The sequence below is a fragment of the Gorilla gorilla genome, chromosome 10, assembly GCF_029281585.2.
Source record: "Gorilla gorilla gorilla isolate KB3781 chromosome 10, NHGRI_mGorGor1-v2.1_pri, whole genome shotgun sequence".
NCBI lineage: Eukaryota > Metazoa > Chordata > Mammalia > Primates > Hominidae > Gorilla > Gorilla gorilla.
In genome coordinates this window covers 35134514-35153155 of record NC_073234.2, presented here as the reverse complement: position 1 = coordinate 35153155, position 18642 = coordinate 35134514, and positions in this window count along the sequence as shown.

Here is an 18642-nt window from a genome sequence, read left to right as displayed (position 1 = left end):
ATGATGCCTACTTTGTTGAGAGTTTTTAACATGAAAGGATGGTGAATTTTATAGAAAGCCTTTTCTGCATTTATTGAGATAATCATGTGGTTTTTTCTTTTAATTCTGTTTATGTGGTATATCACATTTATTGATTTGTGTGAGACAAACCAACCTTGAGCCCCAGGGATAAATCCAACTTTATTGTGATGGGTTAGCTTTTTGATGTGCTGGGGGATTGGATTTGCTCATATTTTGCTGAGGATTTTTGCATCTGTGTTCATGAAGGATATTGGCCTGAAGTTTTTTTTGTTATTGTTGTGTCTCTGCCAGGTTTTGGTATAAGGATGATGCTGGCCTCATAAAATGAGTTAGGGAGGAGTCCCTCTTCCTCCATTTTTTGGGATGATTTCAGTAGGATTGATACCAGCTCTTCTTTATACAGCTGATAGAATTTGGCTGTGAATCCATCTGTTCAAGGGCTTTTTCTGGTTGGTAGGTTTTTTTTATTACTGATTCAATTTTAGAATTTTTATTAGCCTATTCAGGGAGTCATTTTCTTCCTGGTTCAATCTTTCAAGGTTGTGTGTTTCCAAGAATTTGTTCATTTTTTTCTAGGTTTTGTAGTTTGTATGCATAGAAGTGTTCACAAATATCTCTGAGGATTTTTGGTATTTCTGACAGGTCATGGTAATACCACCTTTGTCATTTCTGATTGTGTTATTTACATATTCTTTTTCTTTATTAGTCTAGCTGGCAGTCAATCAATCTTATTTATTCTTCAACAAAGCCAACTTTTGGTTTCATTGATCTTTTATATGGTTTTTTACATCTCAACTTCATTCAGTTCAGCTCTGATTTTAGTGATTTCTCTTCTTCTGCTAGCTTTGGGGTTGGTTTGTTCTTGCTTTTCTAGTTCCTCTAAGTGTGATATTAGATTGTTAACTTGAGATCTCTGAAACTTCTTCATGTGAGCATTTAGTGCTATAAACTTTCCTCTTAACACTGTTTTAGCTGTGTCCAGAAATTCTGGTATGTTATATCTTTGTTTTCATTAGTTTTGAATAATTTCTTGATGTCTGCCTTAATTTCATTCTTTACCCAAAAGTCATTCAGAAACAGGTGAATTTAAGTGTAATTGTATGGTTTTGAGAGATCTTCTTGGTACTAATTTGTATTTTTATTGTGCTGTGATATGACAGTGTGGTTGGTATGCTTTTGATTTTTTGGAATTTGCTGAGGATTGTTTTATGGCCAAATGTGTGGTAAATCTTAGAGTACGTGTCATGTGCAGATTAGAAGAATGTATATTCTGTTGTTAGGTGGTGATATGGTTTGGCTCTGTGGCGCCAGCCAAATCTCACCTTGAATTGTAATAATCCCGATGTGTCAAGGGTGGGACCAAGTGGAGATAATTGAATCATGGGGTCAGTTTCCCCCATGCTGTTCTCATGATAGTGAGTTCTCATGAGATTTGATGTTTTTATAAGGGGCTTCCCCCTTCATTTGGCACCCATTCTCTCCCCTGCTACCATGTAAAGAGGTGCCTTCCACCATGACTGTAAGTTTCCAGAGGCCTCCCACGTCATGTGGAACTGTGAGTCAATTAGGCCTCTTTTCTTTATAAATTACCCAGTCTCAGCTATTTCTTCATAGCAGCATGAGAAAGAATTAATACAGGTGAAATATTCTGTAGATGTCTGTTTGGTCCATTTGGTTAAAGTGTTGACTTTAGGTCTTGAATATCTTTTTTAGTTGTCTGCTTCAATGATCTGCCTTACACTGCCAGTGGGGTGTTGAAGTCTCCCACTATTATTGTACAGTTATCTAAGTCTTTTTGCAGTCTCCAAGAACTTATTTTATGAATCTTGGTTCTTCAGTATTGGGTGCATATATATTTAGGATAGTTAAGTCTTCTTGTTGAATTGAACCCTTCATAATTACATAATGCCCTCCTTTGTCTTTATTATCATTGTCTGTTATATCTGAAATAGAATAACAACCCCTGCTCTTTTTTGTTTTCCATTTGCTTGCTACGTCTTCCTCCATACCTTTACTTTGAGCCTATGGGTGTCATTGCATGTCAGATGGCCTCTTGAAGACAGCACAGAGTTGGGTCTGTGCTTTTTTTATTCAACTTGTCATTCTGTGTTTTTTAAGTGAGGTATTTAGCCCGTTTACATTTAAGGTTAATATTGATATGTGCAAATTTGATCCTATCATCATGTTATCTGGTTATTATGTAGATTTGCTTCTACAGTTGCTTTATAATGTCAGTGGGCCATGTACTTAAGTGTGCTTTTGTAATCACAGCTATTAGTCTTTTGTTTTCATGTTAAGCACTCCCTTAAGGACCTTTTGTAAGGCAGGTCTGGTGATAACATACTCCCTTAGCATTTGCTTGTCTGAAAAGGATTTTATTTCTCCTTCACTTATGAAATTTATTTTGGCTGGATATGAAATTCTTGATTGGGATTTCTTTTCTTTATGGATGCTAAATGTAGGCCCCTAGTCTTTTCTGGCTTGTAAGGTTTCTGCTGAAAGATCTGCTATTAGCTTGATGGCTTTGTGGCCTACTCCTTCTTTCTAGCTGCCTTTAATATTTTTTATTTTTCATTGTCTTTGAAGAATCTGATGAATATGTCTCTTACGGAGAGTCATCTTGTATAATATCTTATGGAGGTTCTCTGGATTCCCTGAATTTGCATGTTGACCTCTCTAGTGAGGTTGGGAAAATTTTAGTGGACAACATCCTTAAGTATGTTTTCCAGGTGGCTTGCTCTGTCTTCGTCTTTTTCAGGAATTCCTATGAGTCATAGGTTTGGTCTCTTTATGTAATCCCATATTTCTCAGAGGTTTTGTTCCTTTTTTATTCTTTTATTTTTGTCTGCCTGCCTTGATTCAAAGGAAAGGTCTTAGAGCTCTGAAATTCTGTCCTCAGCTCGGTCTATTGTTATTAATGCTCTTACTTGCATTATAAGTAATTAAATTCTTAAATACGTGCAATAACTTTTTTTATTTCCAGAAGTTCTGTTTGGTTCTTAAAATGGCTATGTTGTCTTTCAACTCTTGGACTGTTTAACTGTGTTCCTTGCATTGTTGGGCTTCAACCTTCTGTATCTCAATGAGCTTTCTGCCATCCAGATTCTGAATTCTGTCATTTCAGCCATTTCAGTCTGGTTAAGTACCATTACTGGGGAGCTAGTGCAGTCAGTCAGAAATAAGTAGACATTCTGGCTTTCAGAGTTGCTGAGTTTCTGCACTGATTCTTTCTCATCTGTGTGGGCAGATGTTTCTTCAGTCTTTGAAGTTGCTGTCTTTTGAGTGGGGCTTTTTGCTTTTATATTCTTTGATGCTCATAAGGGTTTGTCTGTGGTATAAGTTGAGTTTCGTCAATGGCTTCCTTTCTGGATGCTTCCATGTTCTCACTCAGCATCCTAGGCTGCATGCTGTAACGCTGGGGAGATAGGACAAGGCCTGGGGCTTTGTTCTTTGCCCCTTCCAGGTTAAGCACCTGCTGCACTGGAGGGGGTGAGATGTTCCTAGTCCACTGGCAAGAATACTCCAACAGGGGCTGCTGGAAAAAACATTCTGGCAGGGCAGCAAATGTCCCAGCATAGTGTGCACCAGTAAGGTGGTGGAGGGTCAACGTATACATGCCTACCAGCAAGGCAGCCCAAGGAGGCTGCAGGCAAGAACTTACAACATTATGAGGTCTTGCATAATGTCTTTTGTGGGGAGAGGCTAAGAGTGGGTGTGTGCCAGTGGGGAGGAGGCTGTAGGTGAGTGTGCACTGGCAGGAGTTCATCTGCAAAAGTATTCTGATGGGTATTGGGAGTCTGTCAGTGAAAGAGCTATGGTGATGTCACTGGCAAGCTGATGCTGCAGTGTAAGTGGATGTGTCCATGCAGGGACCCTGGGAGAGGCCAGCAGACAGAGGCACACTCCGATCAGACTAGCTCTATCCCCCAGGCCAAGACTTCCTGTTCTGTCCACGTCTAGCAACTAACGAAGGATAAAGCCACCTAGGGGAGTATGGTGATCCTTGGGGGGTGGACACCCATGGCTTTGCACCACTGCAGCTCTTTTTGCACCAAACCTTCTGGGCTCCACAAAGGCTGGAGATCAGTCCCTACCAACTCTCTAGGCAGTTCTCCCTGCCAGCTCAAATGTCTATGGGTGTCATGGGGCCTCCCACATCTAGGACCCTGGAGGTCTGTGGCAAGAGTGGGCCACTGCACAACTATTTCACTCACCTCTTCCCTAGGAGCCACCCAGTGCCTGGAATGAGTCTTGGTGCTTGGCAACTACATGCAGGGTTCCCAGTTTCCTCCTCTTTCAACCTGGGGTCCATGTCCTCACTCGGTCCACTCTCAATGCCTTCCTTCCAAAGAACTATATGGAGTGTTTGGAGTGTGCCAATCTACTTAATGGTCTGTTGTCTTTATTTTTTATTTATTTATTTATTTATTTCTGGCTTACAGCAACACAAATTTATTATATTATAGTTCTGGAGATCAGAAGTCCAAAATAAGTCTCAGTGGATTAAAATCAAGGTGTCAGCAGGGCTGGGTTTCTTTCTCAGGAAAGAATCCCTTTCCTTGCCTTTTCCAGCTTCTAGAGGATACCTGTGTTCCTGGGCTCAAGGTCTCCTTCCTCTATCTCCAAAGCCAGAATCAGCAGGTTATTCATACACTGTATCACTCCAACTTCGATGATCTGGTGTCTTGCAATGGGAGAACCTCTTGGCATCTAGTCAGCCATCTTGGGTTCTCTCCTGTGTGTCAACATTTCTTTCTTTTTTTTTTTTTTTTTTTTTTCTGAGATGGGGTCTCGCTCTGTCTCCCAGGCTGGAGTGCAGTGGCACGATCTCGGCTCACTGCAAGCTCCGCCTCCCAGGTTCACGCCATTCTCCTGCCTCAGCCTCCGGAGTAGCTGGGACTACAGGTGCCCACCACCGTGCCCAGCTAATTTTTTTGTATTTTTAGTAGAGACGGGGTTTCACTGTGTTAGCCAGGATGGTCTCGATCTCCTGACCTTGTGATCCGCCCACCTCGGCCTCCCAAAGAGCTGGGATTACAGGAGTGAGCCACCGCGCCCGGCCCCAACATTTATTTCTTCAACACTTATTTATTATTACGAACAGTAAAAGTTCGTCATGTATGGGCCTGTATGTACACATCATCTTTACTCTAGTACCTAGACTGACAGAGCAGCCTCTATTGGAAACAATGCTAATCGTCTTGATAGAGGAAAAAAAGGACAAAGAATATCATGGGCTGGATCTTCCACTCACATTTCACTGGCCAGAACAATTCATGCGGCCAAACCTAAAGCCAATGAGAATGGAAAAATATAATCCACACCCAAGGTGGGATGAGGAATATTTTTTGACAATAATCAAGCTACCTCAAGAACTTACAACCTTATGAGGTCTTATGCAATGATTTTTGTCCTCATATTCAGACAAAATCTACTACCTTGTAACTTACTAGTTGGCCCTCAATCTGCCTCCAATTTGACACTTAAAGCCTAAATCTTCTTCCCGTCAATAAATCTATATGACATTGAGAGTTATATGAGCACCTCAAGCATCCTAGACAGCATAAAAAGATAACTATAGAAAACCATCCCACCTTCAAGAATCTAAGGCTTACATGTACCTAATTTTTCTCTGAACAAAATTATAACAGTCCCAAAGTACTATGGAAACAGAGAAGAGGAAGTTGATTACATCAGACTAGACATCAAGGGAAAGTGTCACATTTCCAATCCAAACTTCCCCCTTCTTTCAACTTTACTCTTATGCTATGATTCCAGACCCTTTTCTTCCTATAGCCAATATCCTTCTTGTAGTATGTTTACCAGAAACAAAGATAATACTACAGGCTTTTCTGACCTAATCAGTGTAGAAAAGAATTACAAAGGCAGGTTAAGACTCCGTTTGGTCTTTTTCCTTCCCTCATAAGCTGTTCATTCATATTAAGATTATAATAAACCAAAACTATGAGGTTTTACACATGTATAAATACTAGCCATATTATCCTTTTTCCTGTGCTGTTGGTTTCTTATTAGATCCAACATTTCAACCTAGCAAAACCATCTTAGATTCTGGTTCTTGTAGTCAATGTATTTATAATGCCTCCTTATTTAACATCCACTGAAATGTGGTCAACATGCCATTATCCATATCACTAATTTAGAAAAAAACAAAACAAAACACAGTATTAGATAACATGAACACCAGAAGACTTTCAATAACCAGCTTACTTTCTGGATCATTCAGTCAATTGTTACTATATAATCCAAATGACTTCCCAACCTACAGCATCCTAAATCCTCTCCAGGATAGCAAAAGAAATTTTATCAAAGAACGATGTTCAAAATTACACCTATAAATTGTGAGAGATAGGCATTTTCCTCATTGGAATCGTGGAGAAAAGGAAACAAAAACAAAAGTAGAAGATGTGATTTACTCCCTTTTCAGAATCCCAAAGAGGAAAGACTCCAACTCAAGGACAGAGGGAACATGGGGACCTCAAGGGAATAAGAGCAGCCACCAGCTGAGGCAGCATCCATATGTGTTGGGGGAATGAGAATCCACATTCTGGAAGAACATGTGAGAATGACTCAGGATGGCACATCTGCTTTAAGGTCTAGAACTACTGAACCCTCTTCAAATTCTACTGTATTGCTCTAGATAAATACATGCTTATTCTTTTTTTAACAGCTTTATTGAGATATAATTCACATGCCATACAATTTACCTGTTTAAAGTATATAATTAATGGCTTTTAGTATATTCATAGTTGTGCAACAATCACCAAAAGCAATCTTAGAACATTTTTATTACCCCCCAAATGAACCACATGCCCCTTACCTATCACTTGCCCAATCCTCCCCTTTCAATTAGCTTTAGGCAACCACTAATCGACTTTCTGTCTACGTAGATTTACCTATTCTGGACATTTTCTATAAATGGAGTCATACAGTACATGACCATGTATGACTGCCTTCTCCCAGTCAGCATCATGTTTTCAAGGTTCATCGTGTTGTATCAAGTAACAGTATTTATCTTCTTTCTTTTCTTCTTTAAACAGCTTTACTGATATATAATTCATACAATGTACGGTTCACCCATTTAAAGTGTTCAATTCACTGGGCACGCAGGCTCATGCCTGTAATCCCACCACTTTGGGAGGCCAGAACAGTGGAATAGCTTGAAGCCAGGAGTCTGAGACCAGCCTGGGCCGCAAAGCAAGACCCTGTTTCTAATAAATAAGTAAATAAATAAATAAGGCTCAGTGACATGCATCTGCAATCCCAGCTACTCAAGAGGCTGAGGCAGGAGGATCACTTGAACCCAGGAGTTTGGAAGCTGCAATGAGCTATGATCACGCCAACTGCACTCCCGCCTAGGCAACACAATGGGACCCCATCTCTAAAAAATAAATTAAAAAAAATAATAAAGTGTTCAATTCAATGGCTTTTAGTATATTCACAAGTATGTGCACAAATCACCATAGTCAATTAAGAACATTTCACCACCTCAAAAAGAAACCTTATACCTTTGAACTATCCCACCTGTACTGGCCTATCTCCCCCAGCCCTAAGCAACCACTAATCTACTTTGTCTACATGGATTTGCCTCTTCTGAACGTTCACGTGAATCGAATAACATAGTATGTGGTCTTTTGTGACTGGCTTCTTTCACATAGCATAAGCGTGATATTTTCAAGGTTCACCCATGTTGTAGCATGTATTAACACCTCATTTCTTTTTATGGTTAAACAATATCCCACTGCATAGATATATTACATTTTGTTAATCCATTTGTCCATTGATGGATGTGTTTCTACCTTTAGGCTATCATGCATAATGCTGCTATAAACACTGAAGTGCAAATCTTTATGTTCACATATGTTTTCATTTCTCTTGGGAATCTAACCAGGGGTAAATGTGCTGAGTCATATGATAACTCTATGTTTAATCATCAGAGGAACTGCTAGACTTTTCCAAACTGGCTGCACCACCTCACATTCCTAACAGCAGTGTATCAGAATTCTCATTTCTTCACATCCTCTCCAACACTTGTAATTGGACTTCTTTATTCCACATGCTTATTTCCAATGATCACTTTCTCCTTCTTTAAAGGGCTTACAAACTTCACTCAATAATATTTTCAAGAGTTTTGTCCAGGATATCAAATTCCTCAGCCTTTAGATTGTAGAATTTTCTTTCTATTTTCAAGAGACAGTATGGATAACTGTCTTTGTGAGTCTCCTGCAATCACTCCCATTCTCCAAGCTTGCCATTTCTCAAAGATCACTTGGTATTAAGGCAAACAGAAAACTGGGTATCCACTGTGTCTTTTTCTTCAACACTGAGAAGAAAGTTTGCACAAAAGCCGCCTCCGAAACACAGATTATTTTTATTTGTAGATTTTTAAAGTTGCATTAATTGTGGTTATTTGACATTAACTTATATTTTTATGTCCCTGTATTGTCCCTATGTTGAGGTATAATAAGTAACATGTCATGAAAGACTAAATCAATATTATAAGAGAAAAGATTATTTAACCACAAAATCAGATATAATATATCCAATTGATAAATGAATGCCTATTTTAAATACAGGGTCTAATATTTTTTAAATGATCTATTATAATACATAATTACTGTCCCAAAAGTTTTTAATCAATTCAGATTTTAAATGGGTTATCATTTGTATTATTAACATTGTAGTTTACTACTAAAAATGTATTGAGTCCAATAATTTCAAAACAGAGTATAAAAAGATATTTATTTTATTGTTATTCCAATCCAACATTATGACTCTGTACAACCTAAAATTGAACAAGAGACATTTTGAATCAAAACATTCAGTTATCTCCTCTTTTGTAGGTAAACTAAGAGCTAACAATCAAACTTATAAAGAAATTAGCTCAGGTAAAGCTATCTTGTCACATTTTTCTGGAAGATGACATGGTCAATCTTCGTCAAGTATGGAAAACAGTGAAGAGTACTGAAGTAAGAAGCTGCGTAAGAGATTTCAACAACTACAACTTTCCTTGAAGATCAATATTATCTGTATGAGTCTATTACTGAAATTTTCATTCATTCCCATAACACCAAACATTCTCATATTCAAAACATAAATACTATGCAGCCATAAGAAAGAACAAGATCATGTCTTTTGAGGGAATATGGATGGAGCTGGAGGCTATTATCCTTAGCAGACTAATGCAGGAACAGAAAACCAAATGCTGCATGTTCTCACTTATAAGTGGAAGCTAAATGATGAGAACTCATGAACACAAAGAAGGGAACAACAGACACTGGCGCCTACTTGAGAGTGGAGGATGGGAGGAGGGAGAAGAGCAGAGAAGAAAACTATTGAGTGCTGGGCTTATACCTGGGTGATGAAATAATCTGTATAACAAACCGCCTGACACAAGTTCACCTATATAACAAACCTGCACATGTACCACTGAACCTAAAATTTTAAAAAATATAAATACAAACTGTTTTATTACCAAATATAACTTTAAATTATCTGCCATTTTGATTATGTAATTCAAATTCAAGCCCCTACTCATTTTAGCATGTTTAAAATTCTGTCGACCTAAATTATACAGCTTCTCACATATTCTAGGCTGAGTAGTTAATAGATGCATATATTTAGGCCAACGCCTAAACCTAATTTTACTTGCATTTCGCTTAATTCCATTCCTGTCCAGTCCTAAGGAATTAATCCTCTGGAAAGAAGAGGATCGTATCTGGGAAGTCCCAGGTTGCTAACTTACAGGAAGGAAAAAGACTTGAAGAGTAGCAAACATCTCTGATTTTGTTAGTTTGTTTTCAAAGAAACTTCTGAAGTAGAAGGCGCATCAATACAGGGACATCTAGTGGCAAAGATAAATCAATGCAGTGATTGGCTCCTTGACAATATAGGAACCTTACCTTTGGTCTATCTTCATATTTAAGGGGGAAAAAAATTCCTGAACTCTCAATAATGGCCATTCATAGTATTTATAACAGCAATTGAACAACAAAAAAAATGCATGAAAAAGCAAACAATTTGAAGCAAATTTTCTTTTTTACATGATAACATAAAACTAGGCTTATAGCCAAGATGGATTTGTACTCATCAGGTTCTGTATCTTTTCAAGCCATAGCAGTATTAAGAAGTAAAATAATCGTTATACAAAAATTAATCTTTCTAGAAACATTAAAAGCCACAATAAACCAATTCCCCTTTATGTTGTAGAACATTATTTTAATAGTATTACTTTATAAAGCCATATGACGATAATAAAAAAACTAATAGAAAACTAATGATCTATATCCCAATTGAAATCAATAAAAGAAAATAACAGTGACTCCTAAATAAACCATTCTGCATCCTTAAGGTATTTTCATATGTGCCTCTTTTATAGAAATCTTTTTGCTTTTTTCTTTAAAATGAGATGGAAAATCAAGGAAAACTTACTTCAAGGCAAATACTATTTTCCTCATTAGCTTTCTTTCTTGCTGGAATGGAAAAAGCAACTGCTTCTCAGGTATTTAGGTATTGCTGGAGGATTGTGGAGCCAAAAAAAGAAAAGAGTAAGCATTTAGATCTGGGTCTCTAACAGTATATTATTAAAGAAACTGATACAAAGTTTTTATTTTATAAGTTGATAAATAGAAATGACTAACATCAATACATTAGTTATTGATTTAGGTCATTTCAAAAGGCCAGCCTGGGATCTTACTTCAGGCTGAAATCCGGAAGAGGCATTTAACAGGTGAGGTATTTTGTTTTCACTTTGCCTTCCACTTTTGAGTATCCTTCACCAGCAGGGAAAACCTGCCTGCAGCACTTCTGGCATACTGGCTTTTCCTATCTCAATGCAGTTCCTTTTTTTTTTAATAATGACCCTTCACTATAATTTCTCTTTTTTACTGACATTAAAGTGGACTTTAATATTTTGAAGGCCAATTCACTCACATGGGTTTATGAAAACACGAAGGTTGTATTTGGAATTGTTACTCAGTCATCAGGCAGAGCTCATATTCTCATTTTTGTGGACATGTTATTTCTGACCTTTCAAATACTTTCTGTCCTCCCGCTCAGCTTCTCAGCACTTACCAGTCATGAAATGATTTGTCATTGATTTTTATTGAGGAAGCCTGAAATTGCTAAACATCTCATTTTGCCCATTCCCACGTCACACGTTGATTCTATTTTTATACAACTATCTCATATAGTACATAAATATATAATACAATATATTAAATACCTATAAATAACAATAAAGTAGTGCAAGGTTTAAAAATATTGAGCAACTTGTAGCTAAAAAAGCAGCAAAGCATAACCAATGATTACTTGAAACCAGGTGAGGGAGATGGGGAAAGGGTGCAGCATTCTAATGAATGTAAACAAATAGAGTATGATTGTGGAAATGTATTATTATACATGCATTTCAATATTAAGTATACATTTCTCAATCTTTTCCCCTATGTGTTCCCCCAAAATGTCCCTTCTGCCAACACTTTTTCTCAGACTTCAATGGATACAGTACCCATCATGAATAAGATTTTTTTTAATTTGTAATCAAGAGTCAGACTAGACTTGGGGTACAGTTAGGCTGACAAGTCACTACCATGTAAACTCACCCAAAGGGACATATTAGGATATGGTTAGAGAGGACTAGAACTGGAAGAAATACGTGAAGTTACGGTTTTTGATACACACACTATATTTATACGTATACACACACATAAATACATACACATGCATATATATACACACATGCATACATATGGAAATAAGTATAGCTATAAATATGTAAATTTTATATATGTTTATCCCCTTATCTGCCCATTGGAATGCCTGGAAGCAATGATACCTCAATATCAATGAACATACCTAATGTCCAGACTTTGGACTTTAATTACCATTCTTCACTAAAAGAAACTAAGTCTTCATAGAGAAACAGCAGACTATAGACAGAATTAAAACAAGGGAAGTATAAAATGAGCCTGGAATGTCTTGTAATGCCAAGAATCAAGGAAGCACACAAAAAATGGTAAAGGCATGTCGAAAGGACACAAAAGCCAGCTTGAGCAAATTCCTGGCTAAATTGGGAGGAATTTGAGCATTATATCAAGTAAAGACGGTAACAAAGTATAACCCATTGAAGAATAAAATAGAAAACACACATATTTAAATAAATGAATAAATTGAAAGTTCGATGAGAAAAGAGATGTGTCATATAATCTTAAGGGACTGTTCCACAAAACACTCTTACGAGAGGAAAAGAGAGTAAGTTTACAGTAGAGATGTCTGGCAGATACCACCTTAATCAAATGATCAAGGTAAATACTATCAGAAACAGGAAAAATTAAAATCAGGTGCCACATGACGGGATGCAATGAGAACTTAGCATCACATCTATCATGTTCCTCACAATTACAAATTAAAGAACATTCTTCAAAATAATGGGCCTTTTATGTTCAAAAGTGTCAAGGTCGTGAAAGTTAAGATAAGACTAAGGAACTGTTCCAAAATGAAGAAAGATAAAGAAACACGAGACCTAATTACAATGAGTGATTCTACTGGATCCTTTTGCTATCAGTGGCATGACTGGGACAACTGATGAAACTTCAATGGATTCTGAGGAACATACCGTAGTAATGTATCAGTGTAAATTTCCTGATTTGGTAGTTGGATCTGGTTATGTAGGAGACTGTCCTTGTTAATAAGAAACACACATGAAAGCATTCAGCAACATACTACTAAATTATTCAAGAAAAACAAAATAGTTCCAGTACTATATTTTCAACTTTTTTATAAGTTTATGCTTATTCCAAAATTTTTTAAATATAATACTGTGTATGAAAGTCTATCCAAGCATTTCAGTAAAACTGTATTCAAAATATTTGTATAAAATATATTCAAAACCAAGTTTCTATGTCAATTTCATGAATTTACTGTTTGTTTGGAAAACTTATCACCCTGTAACTATTTAGCAAGTAGTACAATTATTTTTTTTTCTATGTGACATGATTCACTTAACAAAGAGTCAGTGAGTACATTTCAGAGCAGATATGGTCATAGCAGAGAATAAGGTAGACAATGCCTCCATCTTATAGGGTTTACATTCTTTTGAGGGGATGGGCAACAAACAAGTAAATAATTTCAGTCTGGGCATGATGGCTCACCCCTCTAATCTCACACTCTGGGTGGCTGAGGCAGGAGGATTGCTTGAGGCCAAGAGTTTGAGACCAGCCAAGGCAACATAGTGAGACCCCATATCTATTTAAAAAAAAGTTTTAATTAGCCAGGCATGGCAGCATAAGTCTGTAGTCCCAGCTACTCAGGAGCCTGAGGTGGAAGGATCACTTGAGCCTGGGAAGTTGAGGCTGCAGTGAGCCATGATTGTGCCACAGCACTCCAGCCTGGGTGATAAAGTAAGACCTTGTTTCCAAAAGAAAGAATTTCAGGTGGTGTTGTGATACGAAGAAAATAAAACAGGTAATATGAGAGAAAGTAAATGGGGTAGAAGAGGGTGACTTCAGGGAAAGTTGTCAGAGAGGGCTTCCCTGGGAAGATGATATTCAAATGATGAGAACTAGCCCTGAGAAAATCTGGACAAAGATGGCCCAGACAAGGGAAACACATTGTATAAAGACCCTGAGCAAGAATGAGCATGGTGCTTTGTAGGAAGAGAAGGGCAGCCATTGTGGCTGGAAAGAACAAACAATGCGAGTTTATACGAAATGATGTATTGAAACCACCTTCATAAAATTAATAAAAGACCACAGGATTGGAATTATGGTAAGGGCCTAAATTTTGGTAAAATATATTCCCTTCTCGCTGACCTTTTCTTCCTCCATATATGATTGCTTGCACAAGTCATTTCAATAAACGGTAGTCACTAATAACTGATAATCTTCCTATCTAGCCTCTGGTCAGGCTGCCTGCAAGATTAATTGACTTTTCTTTTAAAGGACAATGATTCTTGGGTCATACAGACCCCCTTCATGTCTTCTAGAAGTCAGACTGGCCAAGGAACCAAGCAGCTGTGACCACTGGGGATCTCACCTCTTGCAAACCTCTCTGCTAACTGTAGACATAGTTAACAATAGCCTGTCATTGTTTCCTACCTTGCTTTTCCATAGTAATCGAGATCACAAACACTACTGTGAAACCTAAGACCGATCTCTGAGATATTTTTCAGATTCTGCATGCAAGTGGACCAACTAACACCAACCAGACCAGTGACTTGTAATACCAACTAAAGAATTAACTCCACTGGTCTTGTGAACACCACCCCAACCCAGGAACTGACTCAGCACATGAAGACAGCTTCAACACTCCTATGATTTCATCCCCAATCTTCTTGCCAAACCATCCTTTTAAAACCTTAGCCTCTGGATTCTCAGGGAGACACATTTGAGAAATATCTCCTATCCTCATTCAGTTGCCTTGTGACAAACTCTTTCTTTGCTGCAATATCTGCTGTCTCCATGTTTGGCTCTATCTGCACAGTGGGTAAGAACTTTAGTCAGACAATAACAGTCTGAGATAAGATGTAGGGGCAAAATCATACAGGGCCTTGTGGGTCATGTTGACAAGTTAGGGTTTGGTGCTAAGGGCACTAGATAACCATGAAAGGGTTTTAACCTTTAACGATCTCTCTTACCTTTTAAAAAAATCACATTGTCTATAGTACTGGACAAATGGCTTGATTGAAAGAAAGGTAGCAGAGTGATAAATTAGGAAGTTATTACAGTACAAATGGAATTTATTTGGTAAAAAAACAAAAACAGGATAATAGTTGAGACATAAGGAAGCAGATAGATTGAGGATATATTTTGGACTTTTATAAAATATATTTTATACTTCTATAAGATATGTATTTTTATAAGATATGTATTATCTTTTATAAGATATGGATTTTTGGTTGAGAAAATTCTGGGTATTTGAATTAACTTCTTTCTACTTTAGTACTGAAGTCTCTAATCTTGGCAGAAATAATGTAATTAGGAGCCTGTGAGCTTGATTAGACCAAAAACAAAAGAAATCAGGACAAAGTAAAAGTGAATAAAGAAAGGACTTTTTTTGATGTGTACTTCTTTCAACAAAAATTATTGCTAAATGTGGTACAAGAAGTGCTAGGTAGTATTAATTTTTATTCAAAAGAAGTATTGGCCAGGTGCAGTGGCTCACGCCTATAATCCCAGCACTTTGGGAGGCCAAGGTGGGAGGATCACTTGAAGTCAGAAGTTCAAGGTCAGCCTAGCCAACATGGTGAAACCCCACCTCTACTAAAAATACAAAAATTGGCCAGGAGCAGTGGTTCACACCTGTAATCCCAGCACTTTGGGAGGCCAAGGTGGTCAGATCACAAGGTCAAGAGTTTGAGACCAGCCTGGCCAATATGGTGAAACCCCATCTCTACCAAAAATACAAAAATTAGCTAGGCGTGGTAGCAGGTGCCTGTAGTCCCAGCTACTTGGGAGGCCGAGGCAGGAGAATCGCTTGAACCCGGGAGGCAGAGGTTGCAGTGAGTCGAGATCATGTCACTGCACTCCAGTCTGGTTGACGGAGCGAGACTCCATCCCTCAACAAAAAAGTATCAATTGACACAAAATAAGCACAGGTTTGTCATTTGAAGGAATAAAAAAGAATGCATTTACAATTGAGGAAAAAAAAAAAAAAAACAAGAAATGAAATGCCAGGAAATACCATAACCCTGAAGGTTTGCATGGTGAGTTAGAGACAGAAAGTTTTAAGAAATCAGAATGTCAGCCCAGCACTCTGGAAATTTAATTAGGGAATACATCATTACTAACTAAGAGAAGGATGTGTCAAGCTATTAAATTTAACTAAAACTTAGAGAAATACATTTCTGGAACCCACTTTAACCCACAACCAAATTTTGCAATGACCAATGATCTACCCAGATGAACTTACCTTCCCAAGAGCAGTTTCTTCAGAAATGAAAGGACCCGGAATATACCAGAGTTGGGTTTGTTTGTTTGGTTTTTTCCCTGAACTCCCCTTATCTGCCTAAAAAAGAACCTTCCAACAGAATTCAGCTGTCACAAATGCCCTCCCTGAGGAGTTTCACAACCAGGGAAGATTGACTTCTACAACCACAAATGAGAAGCCAGCACAAAGATAAGAACTTGCCTAAAAAGACATCATCACAAACTATCATATCTCCCATCTATTCTCCTAAGTGTTCATTTATCTTTCCTAAAAATCATTTGTTTTCCCATAAGTGCCATTCTACCTCTTCTTTCTCCTGTTAATACTGTATATAGGCCTCTAAATCTAACCTCATCTTTGAGTCACATGATTCTGTGAACTCCAACATAGGTATAGGAATGAAAATCTGCCTTTTCATTCATTTATTGATTTTGCTAATCAGTTTTCTGTCAGTTTAATTCACAGGTCCCCAATAACTAAAATTAAAAGAATAAAGAACAAGATTTTTCTCCCTGACAGAAGAAGAAAAGGAATTTCTTTCATAAAAGAAGCCTGGCCTCATAAATTTATCCAAATAAAGAATAAAACTCATTCCTCACCCAGTTGTTATTCTTGCAGCAAATTAGATTTATAGAGTGTTTTGTACCCAACCAAATCCTACAAAGAATTGTAAGCAACAGGCAACAAAAATGCACATAGCAAAATAATAAAATATCAATAATAATACATTCTTGGAAAGCTTTAAGGCATGAGTAGGCGGGGGAAAAAGCAAATATTCAGATCATAAGTGTCGATATAATTCATTTTTCTCTCTAAGGTAGTCAAAGAGAAATGGAAGTTATGGTTGATCTGTGTTGTTAAAACGAGGAATAAAGATATAATCACTCCTCAGAGAAAGCAGAACTTTTCTTATCTCTTAGAGCTACGTAGAAATTTCTCACTTGGGACTTTCCTAATGGAGCACTGAGCCATACTGTAGGAAACATCCTTGACAGCATTTCTACTGCCAATGGAGCATCAGATTTTGTAAGACTGTTTCTTGTAATATTCCTCCAAAAATATAAGAATAACAGCTCAATGGAGGCAATACTTCACAAGGCAGCAAAGTGGTGTGAATTAACTAATTAGCATTCCAATTTGCCAATCTTTCTCTTTCGTGTCTTGCTAGTGTGACTCGGCTTCTTAATCTTTATCATCCCTGGAGATACTGATCAATATTTCAACAGAAATCAGAGCAGAGTTCCACAGTTCCTGAGAACATAGCAGAACTTATATTTGGTACGTTTTCAAATATATATATAAATGATAAGCCCTCAAAGAGACAGAACACTTCAAAGCACAGTTTTTGCTTGACTAGTATCTACAATGATTAAAACGCAATTTAGATGAGAAAGGAAGATAAATTTAGCTGGAAGTGGTCTATGCTAAGAAAGTGACCCCAGCTCTGCCTCTCTAAATACATGAGCTTTGAAAAGCCATGTACCTTCTGTACATCCTAAGTATCTAAAGCATCTAAAATATGCTATGGGAAAAGTTAAATTTACACACAAAAAAATTTCAAAAACTAGAGGAAGTAAACTCCTCTTATCATTAGCCACTACTAATCCACTTTTTGCCCTCTAAGGAGGAGCAGAGTTACATTCTAACACAGAGCCCATGAATAATGAGCAACCAATTGGAACAATTCATTTGAGAATTTGTGACTTCCTAGAGTGTTACATGTGTGAACTGGAAAAAAAGAATGAATACGTTCTTGAGACTCAATGAATTATTTTCATAAGAATGCAGTAAGGTAAAAAGTATGGGCTATGCAAAAGCTTCTTAAGCAGATAACCAACTTCAGCACAGTCCCAGGATACAAAATCGATGCACAAAAATTGCCAGCATTCCTATACACCTGCAGGCAAGCCAACAGCCAAATCATGAATGAACTCCCATTCACAATGGCCACAAAAAGAACAAAATACCTAGGAACATGGCTAAAAAGGAAAGTGAAGAACCTCTTTGGGGAGAACTACAAGCCACTGCTCAGAGAAATCAGAGATGACACAAACAAATGGAAAAACATTCCATGCTCATGGATAGGAGGAAACAATATTGTGAAAATGGCCATACTGCCCAAAGCAATTTATAGATTCAGTGCTCTTCCCATTAAATTACCATTGACATTCTTGGCAGAATTAGAAAAAGCTACTTTAAAATTCCTATGGAACCAAATAAAAAAGTGCAAATAGCTAAGGCAATCCTAAGCAAAAAGAACAAAGCTGGAGGCATCACTCTACCTGACTTCAAATTATATTACAAGGCTACAATAACCAAAACATCATGGTACTGGTACAAGAACAGACACATAGACCAATGGGACAGAATAGAGAATCCAGAAAAATAAGGCCACAAACCTATAACCATCAGATCTTCAACAAAGCTGACAAAAAAAACACAAGCAATGGGGAAAGGATTCCCTATTTAATAAATGGTGCTGGGAGAACTGGCTAGCCATATGCAGAAAACAGAAACTGGACTCCTTCCTTACACCATATACAAAAATCAACTCAAGATGGATTAAAGACTTTATAAAACCAAAAACTATAAAAACCCTAGAAGAAAATCTAGGCAATACCACTCAGGACATACGCACAGGCAAAGATTTCATGACAAAGATGCCAAAAGCAATTGCAA